This window comes from Poecilia reticulata, chromosome 19, assembly GCF_904066995.2.
Source record: "Poecilia reticulata chromosome 19, P_reticulata-male-v2, whole genome shotgun sequence".
Taxonomy (NCBI): domain Eukaryota; kingdom Metazoa; phylum Chordata; class Actinopteri; order Cyprinodontiformes; family Poeciliidae; genus Poecilia; species Poecilia reticulata.
The window spans coordinates 25,378,820-25,391,777 of NC_088848.1; the positions used below are offsets into that span (position 1 = coordinate 25,378,820).

At 39.2% G+C, this 12,958-nt stretch overlaps 2 long non-coding RNA genes across 2 annotated transcripts; one reads left to right on the top strand and one right to left on the bottom strand.

The window, feature by feature from the left end:
* The first annotated feature begins 424 nt into the window (after positions 1 to 424).
* Positions 425 to 5,805, top strand: LOC145549120 (uncharacterized). The gene is made up of 2 exons (XR_014085082.1): positions 425 to 1,660; positions 3,661 to 5,805. It is a non-coding gene; the product is annotated as an uncharacterized LOC145549120 (long non-coding RNA).
* Positions 5,806 to 6,665: 860 nt separating this feature from the next.
* Positions 6,666 to 11,250, bottom strand: LOC103482150 (uncharacterized). The gene is made up of 3 exons (XR_536396.2): positions 7,054 to 11,250; positions 6,823 to 6,941; positions 6,666 to 6,739 (listed from the first exon to the last, which is right to left on the bottom strand). It is a non-coding gene; the product is annotated as an uncharacterized LOC103482150 (long non-coding RNA).
* Between the last annotated feature and the right edge of the window lie 1,708 nt (positions 11,251 to 12,958).

A 12,958-nucleotide genomic window follows, 5' to 3' on the forward strand; every position in this document is an offset into this window, starting at 1 on the left:
CAGGGGGTGGAGAAGAAATAGACTAATTCCTAGTTGGTTTAAAGATACGGTTAATTATGAATGTATTCATTTGACATTGGTATATTGTGAGTTCATTTAATGAGCTCTTATACTGGGCCTTCCTGCATGACTGAAATACAGAGTTATAGAGAAGCTCTTACTAAATTAACAATTGGTTATATAAAATTGAATAGCTTCAATCAATATCTATGCCATGTTTATTTTCAGATTGATGGGTTTCCTGCATCACCTCTAATTTTAATTGTATAAAGTTACAGTTGGATTTAATTGTTATCATTGAGAACATTTTGGTTAAAAGTACTTTAAATTCTACGGAGCCCCTAAAGGGACATGGAGAAAAATTCTGACAAAATGAACAATTTTTTATTCTAAAAAGAAAACAATACATAATACAACACTCAGCAGTTTTGAAAAATATCAGGATAATGGTAATATTTTCATTAATGGAATAAGAATAACTGATTACAGTTTTCTTTTGACCTAAAATATTAAGGAAATTTAACTGGTTGTCTTAAAGTGTGGCAATATCACAAGGATGCTTTTGTGTAAAATTGTACAATTAATGAATTAATTATTTTACATATGCATTTGAATAACCAATAGATGAAAAGTGTATGAAGCTGGAAATACTAAATTTTGTCAAAATGTTTAATAATTTCTTAGTTTGATTTTTGAAAGGAGTTGGGTCTACAACCGGTTAATTCTGAAACATCTGAGGGTGAATCATCTTAATGCATTTCTATTTTATCTTTTGAGCTCAGACTGAGGCAGTGGACGTTATCTGAGCCGCTCCAGTGACCCTGAGCCTGGCTGAAACAAAAGAAAAGAAACAAAAAAGAGGCAACTCTACATCACAAGCTACAGAAAAGACAGTTAATTTATAATTATGTGAGCAAAAGGGGGCACACACTTTTATTTTCTTAATTTACTTTGTTTTTACTCTAGCAGTTCTGCTTCCTGTGGTCTGACGGGGACCATGGGGGCCGGGTTTTGCGGGTTCAGGGCCATGCGAGGAGAAAAGGCATCAGCCCTCTGCTGTTCTTAGCCACGCCGACTTGGACATTTGCACTTTCTACACCTATGAATTGTACCATCTTCTGCTGGACTGCTGTTTGAGGGCAAAGACCTATTGGACGATTCTTACAGCTTCTACAGAGGTCAGTGAGGTTGGATTTTTCCTGTTGTCACATGAGGACGAATTGCAGCTTGCAGGATCTCGCATTGGATGTTTGACTGTGATCTCTGAGGACACACCTGGCTACAGGACGAGACCCAGGCGTGATTTGTGAGGGTCTCCTATGGCAGAAAAGACCACCGGATTCTGCCCGACGTGATACGGAGGTTTGAAAACAATGACATGCTGTATCTCTCCGTCCCTCCCTCGCTCTCTCAAGGGGGGCCACACACTTTGTCCAGATTTTTCTGCACAGCGGGACTGAATGCTGCCCTGAACAGCTTCTGATGGGGCAAATGGAACATCACATGTAAAGTCATCCTGAGACTCAGAGGCGGTCCTGCTTGTCTGTTGCCATGGTTGGTCCTGGGTTCTACGTCTCTGGTCATGTGGTTTGGGCTCCGGGGCCCCTGGGATTCCACTCAGTCTACAGGTTGGAGACAAAATGGCTGCCAACAAAACTTGGTAGTTTTTAATGGTTTTTCTTGAATTTTCGAGTTGTGTGATGCCACTTTTTCTCACCTTAGTTTAATTTACAGCACATTCATGGTCTACTGTCTTTGCATTCTGACCTCTGCTATATGACCCCCAGGATAAGTTTAACGGTACAAGTGAAGGCTCGATGCAGCAGAGTGTTAGGACTCTCTGCAGGTTACAGAAATATTTTGTTTGCCTGAATGATTATAACTCTGATTGTCCAACATCTGGCTAATGTGTTTTTCTCCTCCAGCATGACAACGATTGAAAAAGGATAAAAGTACGGTAAAAAATGTTAATTTCCTGATTTACAAAAGCACAACCAGCCACACTTCAAATACAAAAAAGGATAGTCTAAAATCTATTTGGCTCAAATTACAGTGGCTACAAATATGAGGACTAGTATTTCAAGTTTTGATTTAAGTTTATTTGAATCCATTTCAAATCTTAGGAAAATTACTCTTCAGAAAATTACTGAACCAAATGATGGGTTTACTGCACATATTGTCAATCAAATATTCAATTCTTTCACTGAGGTGTAAACACCCTGTTTAAATTAAACCCAACTGTTATAGTTAGCAATGAAAGAAATGTGGGCTAAATGATTTGAGTGGGTTTCTTAGGAGTTTCTGTACCGAAACATTAAACAGTGTTTCAATACAGAAACAGGGGGAGATGCATGGAATGAATCTAATCTACAAATTGTGAGTTAATCTGATCTATTGAGAAATGTTTCAGTTTTGGGCTTCAGCAAAATATAAGAGGTTAAATCAAAATTCACAAATGTTTTAACTATTCGAATGAGTTTCCAAAGTAATACTGAATACTGAATACATTAAAATTAAGAATGATGTCATGTGTGAAATAGATTTCTACAAAATAGAGATGTTTAAAACAGGGAATAAATTGTTTGCTTCTCTCTGGCTATAATTCAAAATAATTTGTTTAACCAAGTCATGCAGAAAGGTCTAACCTGAAAATTATATAATTTAATAAATCTAGTTGTATCAAATTTCTCCCCAAAACTGCCAAAAACATTGATAAATATGATAAACACTACAAAAGAGGGTAATTCAGTTAAATAAATATTTTATAGAAGGGTTTCGAAAGAACCAATTTTTCAAAAGGTAAAAGTGTTGAACTTTTGGGATTTAAAACCATAAAGTCACTTTAATATGGAGTGACAGGGTTAACTTTATTCTTGTAAAAAAAAACAAGCAAAAAAAAAAACAAAAAACAGGCTAATTACATGAGGTTTTAAAATGAGAAGAAAAATACGAAGATTCAAAGTAAATTGGTCTAAATTGGGATTTACAAATGAGCAATTATGGAACTGCTTAAAGCGGGTCAAACAGATGACAGAATTAAGATAACACTAGTGCAATATGTAACTATTGATTCAAGGTCTGTCTAAAATTTCTAAACATTTCTCATAATCATAATTTACAGTTTTTGGTTTGAGACAAAACAGGGTTATCTTTTATGACATGAATGGAATATATTACAAAGGATCTTAAATTAACACGTATCATTAACTTTTCACACTATTGACAATATGTTACAAGCCTTTAGTATAGCGGGTTACTTCTTATTAAATGAGGACTATTTGATTGAACTTGATTAAAATAACAAAAGCAAAACATTTATGTATGGTTTAAATTTTCTGGTAAAGTTTCTATTAGGGATAATTCATGTACATTTCAAATGATATTCCTTTGATAAAACATGACTGTGGGCAGTTTTGCACATTCATTTCATAATCTGATCTTTACATGATTTTTGTTTGGTTTCTGATTTTGTCTGATCCTATGAATATGGCAACACTTAAAACAAGAAATGTTATTTTTAAAAGTTGAAATGTGTAACTTAATTTAAGCATTTCTTTAACTATTATTAAGAGGAGAACTTAAATAACAAATGTCATTGATTTATTGATGCTCTATTGGCTTAGTATATATATATTTTAAAAAAAACTACCTGATCTTCAGCTTCAAGGAGCAGCCTTTTAAAAAAAAGAGAAGAAAGAAAAAACATGATGATGCACAATCTTAAAGAATCGTCCTCCTTGCTCTCCTCATCACCTGTGGATGCTCCTGTTCCCTGCCTGAGGTCCTTGGCTGTTCAGTGCATCACCTCCAACATAGAGAAGAGCAGTGGTACCAATAGAACCCCACCTGCCTATCAGATGGTTTCCCAGAACCAAAAGACGACCGTGGAGCTCCAGCTTTCCAGAGTTTAAGGGCAGTACTAGTATTAGTGACAAAATAGATGCTTTCCTTCACTTTAATTTTCTTTATATAATCCATTGATTTCCCTTTTTGTTGTGTTTTTTGTGTTGCAGAATGAAGTCCAATCCTTTCTGGGTTTGCCAGGATGTGAGACTGTGGGCGCCTTCCACGATTGGTGGACCAGTTTACAGCTGAAACGCCACTGAAGCCTCGCTGGCCTGTCTGGGTTTCCCATCGAGCTGCGCCGGCTCAACATCTGGACACACGCAGAAACTGATTTGACGTTGATAGGTCTCGCTATAGAGAGACTGATAGGATTAAACTTTATTACTATTACATTTTACTTAGAAAGCATCTTTACTTGTTTCCTCATCATAGTTCATTCATACCAGTATATTTTGACTGTGCTGCCTTGATCCTGATTTATTGGTTTGCTGTTTAGTGTTAGTTGTATGTTCTGTGCCTTTCCATTTTCATTACTTCTAAGCTTTTCTTACCATTTCATTTAACATTGCATCCTTTCTGTGGTTCATTAACTTTTAAATATTACCTTAAAATTTCAAAGTTTGGTTTATCAACGTACTAATAGATCGCTTTACGCATTATTCCTTATTGCTTCATTGACATTAAAGGATAGTATCTTAACATTTCTAATTTTACATTTTATTAACGTTTCAGTAAAATCTACCTTTTATTCATTTTACCTTTTATTAAATTTGGTTCCTGTTTTAGTTTTTAACTTTTAAAACATATATTAATCTAACATTTTATTGACTTTTTGCATGTTACCTAACACTTCATTGATTTTGCATTTTAGTAACTCTTACTCATTTACATTTTATTCATTTGAAAATATTAACCCAACACTTTATCTCTTTTGGCATTTTATTAAGTTTTGAAATACTGTCCTGACCTTCATTCAATTTGCATTGTAGTGCATTCTAACAATTCCCTCATATAACTTTTAACCATTTCATGTGTCATTAAATTTAACATTCATCTCTTAACTTTTATTACTAAAGAAAAAACAGAAAACATTTTCAGATTTTGCTTTTTTACAGTTCTTTAACCTTCTATGGCATAGTGTTGACCTGAGCTAATACCAACCAAAAACAAACAAATCTGGTTTTAAAATAAATAAATCAAAAATGAAATTAAATAATTTACGGTCCAAAATTAAGATTGATGTGTAATTGAAGATGACGAAGCTCTGACAAAACTGCAAAAAAATATTTTCTCCCACCACAAAAAAAAAACAGTCATGCCATGGTGGGTTGACCTATGTTCCTCCAAATTTAACACTCTAGTATCCTTTAACAATTTTTTTTCTTTACATGTTCTTTATTAGCTTGTAAGGGGGACATTGTGATTGCGATCCACCGCCTAAGAGGCATAGGGGTGCCCCTGTCCGTTTTTACCCCAAAATTGACATGAAATGAAATGAAATGAATGAAAGACAACATCAATACTTGAAATGAAGCTATGTATATCAACATCTGCAAAAGCCTCGGGGGATGTTTTCCGGAAGGGACAGTGTCTACTCTAGGGTTTGTCTTCCCTTTTTTGGGCTCTTTTAGAGCCCAACAGGGGGAATGTTGAGACGCTTTACCAGGTCGAGAAAGAGTCACACGCTGTTAGACAAAGGCCCATAGTAAAAAGTTACATGTTTGATTCTGTTAGACACCAAGGTCCATTTCTCACACAAAGGTCCATTTCTCACGAAAAAGAAACGTTTTCCCAGGCCACAGAGACATGGTGTGATTTCAGGGAGTGTCTTCAGTCCATATAATCAGCTGCCCTCTTTCTCCTCAGAAGCTACAGACTTTTTTAGAAACTCTTCTCGGATGTGATGGTTAAAGCGTCTCCTTTCAGCGCTGAAAGTGAATAAAATAAGTAAAGTCTGAATGCTTTTCTTTGCTGATTTTATGCTCCGTGTGTCAATACAAATTATGATTCATCGATCGGAATTTCCATTCCCAACAGTTGGAAGATGTAAGTGATTTTAGTAAAACTTAACACAGCACTGAAAGGCAGCGGCGTACCTGTATGTTTCCTAACTGGCTAAAGCTGCTGCTAGCTGGTTTACTCTCCCATCGGAGGCTGGTTCCTTTGGATATAGTTGGAGAATGGTAAATTGACAATGACTAATAACGGCTAACACTTAAATGCTGTTTTATTAAAGTTGATACAGAAAGTGAACCTCTCAACGTTACAGCACTGACAATCAGCGATGTATATATGTTCCCAAATGTGGCAAAAACTGCTGCTAGCTGGTTTACTCTCCGATCGGAGGCTGTTTATTATATACAGAGTCAGGGAATAGTGAATTAACAACGAGTAATGATGGTTTTCTAACACTTAAATGCTGTTTTATTAAAGTTGATAAAGTGAATCTCTAAACGTTACAGCACTGACAGAACGGCGTGGGGATGGTAACACAACTAATATAATGATGTCACTAAACAAGAATACCACGAAATATTTATTATTTGCTATTAATTTCGCCATTACTGGCAAGGTGAAAGAAATTATCTTCTAAAATACCATATTTTTCTTCAGGATGTAGAGCCAATTAGGTGACAAACAACACCTTTATACATTATAAATAATATCTATATAGCTCCATCAATTATAGGAGGAACAAAAGAAATAAGACATGAAAAACAACATTATCAACAACAATAAAAATACCATATACAATGTATATGTCATATCGGGTGTGATACGGTTAACCCACATGCAAGAACACAGGCAGGAGAAACAGAAAAGTTTAACAGGTTTATTGTGAGGTGGAAAAAAAGGACTGGTTCGAGCGGCGGGCAGCGGCAGCAACAGCACACTAAGAACAAGAACAGGGAAGATGGTGAGTATAAGGCTGGTGGGAAATCAGCGTTGCTCCAGATAACAAAAGGGAGAACTTACGGTGGTAGTGGTCTAGTGACGCCTGGGAGGGAGACAGAGATTCTGGGGTCCAGTTCGTTAATTCTTCGGGGAACGGACAAGTCGGCCAGGGCTTGGCGAACCGGACGCTCTGGGACTTTCTGCAAAAAACAGAGATCCAAAAAGGGTCGGATTACTAGATGAGCACTACAAGGAAGACACAGCTTCAACGAGGGCTAGAGGGCCACGAGAATACCATAATAGTCAACTAACTGGCGTCGAAGTGTTGGTAACCGCCTCTCTTAAGCTGCCGGTAAGGGTGTAATTGCCGACCGGTGTGTCGTTGATGTAAAAGATCTGTCCCCCATGCAGCCATCTCCAGGACTCCATCTAGAGGAGAAAAACAAACCTGACCTCCACCCAGAACCTAACAGTATACACAAGAAATTGAATTGAGCAAAAGTAAATAACGAACAAACTAATTAGGTTCACAGATGAATAACCAGGGTTGTTAAACAAGCAATAACCCACATTTTTGTTTTGTTGGTAGAGTCCTATAGGAAAAAATATGATTAAACTATTTAGTCTTCCATGGTGGAAATTTTTTCTTTGACTCTAAAACAATAAAATAAAACTCATTAATAGAATCACAATATCAACAATTTGTGCATCAAGTAAACACTTAGTATGCTACAGGTAAATGTTATTATTTAATTTGGCTAAGAATAATTATTGCACTGTCAATGAATGGCTTCTAATAGATGTTACCAGAGGAACACAGTAACGCCTTCATGAGCTCAAACTGACGAAAAAAAGAGGATGGATGCTCTCTGCTAAAATATTTTTTGCCGTCTTCCATGTTCTTTCAGCAAACAGTTGAGACAAGAGTTGTTTTTGGTTTCACCACTGTTTACCTACTTTTTTTCCTGCCGTTCCAAATATTCTTAAAAGATTGTCTGTTAGTCTGCAGCTCATGTGACCAAACCAACCGAGATGAAAAGCTAAAGCACTCGACAGTTAAAACTTGAGATGACTTAAAACTTAAGTTAAATTTTTAAGTTTTAACATTTTAACTTATTGTTAAAATGTTAACATTACTTAACTAGAGGTAATGTTAGCTAATGTTACCTCTAACTAACTAGAGGTTTTGCACGAGTTGCACTTGTTAGGTAACCCCAAGATCACTGGTCTTCTTAAAAGACAGAGTGACGTTTCTTAAAAATGTAGTCAGTGTTTTCAGCAAAACTGAGCTGACTGTCCAGGAATGATCCAAGGTATTTCAGGGTTTCCCCCAGTGTATAATAGGCCTGGCGGCCCACCATGCTTTACTAGCGCCATCGCCAGGCTAAGCCTTTCTTTTTTTTCGTTTTAGGAAAATAAAAAATAAAAAATTGCCTCTTTTTTAAGCCGGATTGCAAGTGTTTCTGTTGCTCCGAGCGTTTCACTATCAGAGCAGATTTATTCCTAAAAGATATGTTTATAGAAGATATGTTTATAGTTTATGCATTTAAAGCCGGACCAATCACACCACTGGGCCTCTGCGCGTTGCCTCGCGCTGCAGCAGCTGGATGTCTAAAGTTAACCTCAGCGCGGATCCCACGCTCCTCCTTTCACTCGAGCTGGACACAGGCTGACCGCTATGGATATTTACATCAACCCCCTGTGAGGAATTATGATTAGTTATGAGGAGTTATTGATTAAGGTAAGAGTTTAAACCCTCTGCGTTAGCTCTGGTTGCGCAGCTCTACGTGAACCGCAGGAATAACTTGTATTCAGAGGTGATTTGAACGAGCGGTGAGAATGATGTGGGGCAAAAAAGTATTTAGTCAGCCACCAATTGTGCAAGTTCAATTGGTTAAAAAGATGAGAGGCCTGTAATTTTCATCATAGATGTACCTCAACTATGAGAGACAAAAGGAGAAAAAAAATCCAGAAAATCACATTTTCTGATTTTTAAAGAATTTATTGGCACTATATGGTGGAAAATAAGTATTTGGTCAGCTACAAACAAGCAAGATTTCAGGCTCTCACAGCCGTGTAACTTCTTCTGTAAGAGGCTCCTCTGTCCTCCACTTGTTACATGTATTAATGGCACCTATTTGAACTCGTTATCAGTATAAAACACACTTGTCCACAACCTCAAACAATCACACTCTAAACTCCACCATGGCCAAAACTAGAGAGCTGTCAAAGGACACCCGAAACAAAATTATAAACCTGCACCTAGCTGGGAATACTGAATCTGCAATAGGTAAACAGCTTGGTGTAAAGAAATCAACTGTGGGATCAATTATTAGAAAATGGAACACTTACAAGACCACTGATAATCTCCCTCGATCTGGGGCTCCACGCAAGATCACACCCTGTGGGGTCAAAATGATCACAAGAACGGTGAGCAAAAATCCAGAACCACATGGGGGAACCTAGTGAATGACCTGCAGAGAGCTGGGACCAAAGTAACAAAGGCTACCATCAGTAACACACTACGCCGCCAGGGACTCAAATCCTGCAGTGCCAGACGTGTCCCCCTGCTTAAGCCAGTACATGTCAAGGCCCGTCTCAAGTTTGCTAGAGAGCATTTGGATGATCCAGAAGATGACTGGGAGAATATCATATGGTCAGATGAAACCAAAGTAGAACTTTTTGGTCAAAACTCTACTCGTCGTGTTTGGAGGAGAATGAATGCTGAGTTGCATCCAAAGAACACCATGCCTACTGTGAAGCATGGGGGTGGAAACATCATGCTTTAGGGCTGTTTTTCTGCCAAGGGACCAGGACGACTGATCCGTGTAAAGGAAAGAATGAATGGGGCCATGTATCGTCACATTTTGAGTGAAAACCTCCTTCCATCAACAAGGGCATTGAAGGTGAAACGTGGCTAGGTCTTTCAGCAGGACGATGATCCCAAACACACCACCCGGGTAACGAAGGAGTGGCTTCGTAAGAAGCATTTCAAGGTCCTGGAGTGGCCGAGCCAGTCTCCAGATGTCAACCCCATAGAAAATCTGTGGAGGGAGTTGAAAGTCTGTGTTGTCCAGGGACAGCCCCAGAACATCACAGCTCTAGAGAAGATCTGCATGGAGGAATGGGCCAAAATACCACCAACAGTGTGTGAGAACCTTGTGAAGACTTACAGAAAACGTTTGATCTCTGTCATTGCCAACAAAGGATATATAGCAAAGTATTGAGATGAACTTTTGTTATTGACCAAATACTTATTTTCCACCATATTTTGCAAATAAATTCTTTAAAAATCAGAAAATGTGATTTTCTGGATTTTTTTTCTCCTTTTGTCTCTCATAGTTGAGGTACATCTATGATGAAAATTACAGGCCTCTCTCATCTTTTTAAGTGGGAGAACTTGCACAATTGGTGGCTGACTAAATACTTTTTTGCCCCACTGTATATGTGTGAACAAAACAATATGTGGCGTTTACATCTCAACACGCTGCCCAGCGTTTGGCCCTGTCTTCCCTGCAGTGGCGGAGCCAGAGGGGGGGCCAGTGCCCCCCCTGTCATCTGATTAGCCCCTCCCAGTGGCCCCCCCTGATGATTGACATGTAACAGCACCAGGTCATTCCTGTACATTATTTGGAATCATTCTAAGTCAACCTAATATCTAAAGAAGAAAAACAATAATAAATATATTTTTAAAAATGTATAAAACTTTATATAGGTCCATGTGATGACATAAATAAATAGATTTAGATCAGGCGCGATAGCAGCCTCCTTTATACTTATAAAAACAAGCTGATATTCTTCTCCTGGGTGTTTCAGTTGTGCTGCGTTGTGGTGCAACTCAAAGGCTAAAGCACTTCATACCTGGTGGTGATGGTAAAACACCAATAAGTTATTTACTGGTCCTCTGAAATAAATAAATAAAGGAAAAACCGAAGAGGGGCCGACAATGTTCGTAGTTTGGAGCAGAGGTGGCGCTAGAGTTTTTTCGTTGTCCGACAAAGAAAAAAAAAATTTTATTTCCAATTTGTAGTCATCAAACGAAACATTTATTATTTCTCTGCAAGAACATTTTTGAAATCCGGTAAGATTTCACGAAATGACGTGATTAGAAGACAGCAGAACTCTGATCGTTTCCTGACCCCTCAGCGGGAGAAAAACCCCGCAGAAGCGGATCAGCTGCTCTAGGCGCTCCAAAGCCTCTGGTCCGTTAAAGCGTCCAGATCAGAGATGATTCTCTGACAGATATTGTTCTTAGTATGATTAATAATGAGCTTCACGATGTTCTCTGTGCGTAAAGCAAATCATCAACAAGACTGGCTACGGATACCGACTCAAGAATGGGGCCACGATCAGTCACCTCCTCTACATGGATGACATCAAGCTGTACGCCAAGAGCGAGCGAGACATCGACTCACTGATCCACACCACTAGGATCTACAGCACTGACATTGGGATGTCATTCGGACTAGAGAAGTGTGGTCGGATGGTTACAAAGAGAGGGAAGGTCGCCCACACGAAGGGGTCTCACTCCCAGAAGGACAATAGCAGATACAGAGCACAGCTACAAGTACCTGGGAATACCACAAGCAAATGGCAAACCTCCGATGAGGTCACAAGGAAAGGAGCCACAGCCAAATACCTCCAACGAATAAGGCAAGTCCTGAGAAGCCAGCTCAAGGCAAGAACAAGATCCGTGCAATAAACAGCTATGCCTTACCAGTAATCAGATACCCTGCCGGAATAATTAGCTGGCCAATGGAAGAGATGAGGCCACGGATGTTAAGACTAGGAAGCTACTAACCATTCCACCCCAAATCCAGCACCCTGAGACTGTACACGAGCCGTAAGGAAGGCAGGACTAGTGAGTGTGAGAGCCACTGTCCAGGATGAAACATCCAAGATCCATAAATACATCAAGGACAAAGCCTCAACGGCGATGTGCTCAGCGAATGTCTCAGGCAATGGGGAACAGAAGACAAGGTGCTGGAAGTACCATCATGGGGGGACAAGCCCCTACATGGGATGTACCACCGACAAATAACTGAAGTGGCTGATGTCAGGAAAACCTACCAATGGCTGGAGAAAGCTGGACTCAAGGACAGCACAGAGGCTCTCATCCTGGCAGCCAAGGAACAGGCCCTAAACACCAGAGCAATAGAGGCTCAGATCTACCACACCAGACAAGACCCAAGGTGTTGGTTGTGCAAGGAGGCCCCTGAGACAGTCCAGCACATAACAGCAGGGTGCAAGATGCTGGCAGGGAAAACGTACATGGAACGACATAACCAAGTGGCGGGCATAGTGTACAGGAACATCTGTGCAGAATATGGACTGGAAGCCCCAAGATCAAAGTGGGGAACACCCCCAAAAGTGGTGGAGAATGACCGAGCTAAGATCCTGTGGGACTTCCAGATCCAGACAGACAAGATGGTAATGGCGAACCAACCGGACATTGTGGTGGTGGATAAAAAACAGAGGAAAGCCGTTGTGGTGGATGTAGCAATACCAAGTGACTACAACATCAGGAAAATGGAGCATGAGAAATTGGAGAAATACCAAGGCCTCAGGGAGGAACTGGAAAAGACCTGGAAGGTGAAGACCACAGTGGTGCCTGTGGTCATCGGGGCCCTCGGGGCAGTCACCCCCAAACTGGAGCAGTGGCTCAAACAGATCCCAGGAACAACATCAGACATCTCAGTCCAGAAATGTGCAGTTCTAGGCACAGCCAAGATACTGCGCAGAACCCTCAAGCTCCCAGGCCTCTGGTAGAGGACCCGAGCTCAGAGGATGAAACAGACCACCCGCGGAGGGTGAGAAGGGAATTTTTATGTTATATATATATATATATATTCTGTTTTGAAGTTATAAATGTTGTTTTTAGTACGTATACAACAAAAAAGGGAGACAGCCTGTCCTTTCATGTTATTTTCAGGTACTACAACGTAGTAAGTTTTTTGTTACTAAAAAACTTACTACGTTTTTTAGTAACAAAATCAATTTGCTCAATCAATCAATTTTGAGATCAATTTGCGTCTGGCAGCTGAAGGAGGAACAGCTTATCCTGCTCTCTCCCGTCCTTACTGATAACTTTGCTTGTGAATTATTTTTAAAGTCACAATTTTTATGGTTTTATTCACATTATCGACATCATAACGGGATTACTTCAAACCTAAAGACCAGGAAATTTTCTCACTTTTATTTTTACCTCACTTTTCTT